Source organism: Arachis hypogaea, chromosome 4 (assembly GCF_003086295.3).
Source record: "Arachis hypogaea cultivar Tifrunner chromosome 4, arahy.Tifrunner.gnm2.J5K5, whole genome shotgun sequence".
NCBI classification, from domain to species: domain Eukaryota; kingdom Viridiplantae; phylum Streptophyta; class Magnoliopsida; order Fabales; family Fabaceae; genus Arachis; species Arachis hypogaea.
In genome coordinates, this window is record NC_092039.1 from 77,477,454 (window position 1) to 77,478,527 (window position 1,074).

At 41.1% G+C, this 1,074-nt stretch overlaps 1 non-coding gene across 1 annotated transcript; it reads left to right on the forward strand.

Annotated features, from left to right (window-relative positions):
* The first annotated feature begins 270 nt into the window (after positions 1–270).
* On the forward strand, positions 271–378 carry LOC112798465 (small nucleolar RNA R71). Its single transcript, XR_003200076.1, has one exon. It is a non-coding gene; the product is annotated as a small nucleolar RNA R71 (small nucleolar RNA).
* Positions 379–1,074: the final 696 nt, after the last annotated feature.

Here is a 1,074-nt window from a genome sequence, read left to right on the forward strand (position 1 = left end):
ATTGACTTGCTGAGTCAATATTTTGTTCTGAGCCAATATGGCATTCAGAGTATCAATCTCAAGAACTCCTTTCTTCTGATTCGTCCCATTGTTCACAGGATTCCTTTCAGAAGTGTACATGAATTGGTTATTTGCAACCATTTCAATGAGTTCTTGAGCTTCTACAGGCGTCTTCTTCAGATGAAGAGATCCTCCAGCAGAGCTGTCCAATGACATCTTGGACAGTTCAGACAGACCATCATAGAAGATACCTATGATGCTCCATTCAGAAAGCATGTCAGAAGGACACTTTCTGATCAATTGTTTGTATCTTTCCCAAGCTTCATAGAGGGATTCACCTTCCTTCTGTCTGAAGGTTTGGACTTCCACTCTAAGCTTACTCAATTTTTGAGGTGGAAAGAACTTTGCTAAGAAGGCATTGACTAGCTTTTCCCAAGAGTTCAGGCTTTCCTTAGGTTGTGAGTCCAACCATATCCTAGCTCTGTCTCTTAGAGCAAAAGGGAATAGCATAAGTCTGTAGACCTCAGGGTCAACCCCATTGGTCTTGACAGTGTCATAGATTTGCAAGAATTCAGCTAAAAACTGATGAGGATCTTCCAATGGAAGTCCATGGAACTTGCAATTCTGTTGCATTAGAGAAAATAATTAAGGCTTAAGCTCAAAGTTGTTTGCTCCAATGGCAGGGATAGAGATGCTTCTCCCATAGAAGTCGGGAGTAGGTGCAGTAAAGTCACCCAGCACCTTCCTTGCATTGTTGGCATTGTTGTTGTTTTCGGCTGCCATGTCTTCTTCTTGTTTGAAGATTTCTGTTAGGTCCTCTACAGAGAGTAGTGCTTTAGCTTCTCTTAGCTTTCGCTTCAAGGTCCTTTCAGGTTCACGGTCAGTCTCAACAAGAATGCTTTTGTCTTTGCTCCTGCTCATATGAAAGAGAAGAGAACAAGAAAATATGGAATCCTCTATGTCACAGTATAGAGATTCCTTGAGATGTCAGAGGAAATGAAGAATAGAAGGAGGAGGTAGAATAATAAGAATTCGAACTTATCAAGAGAGATAGAGTTCGAATTGTGGATAGTA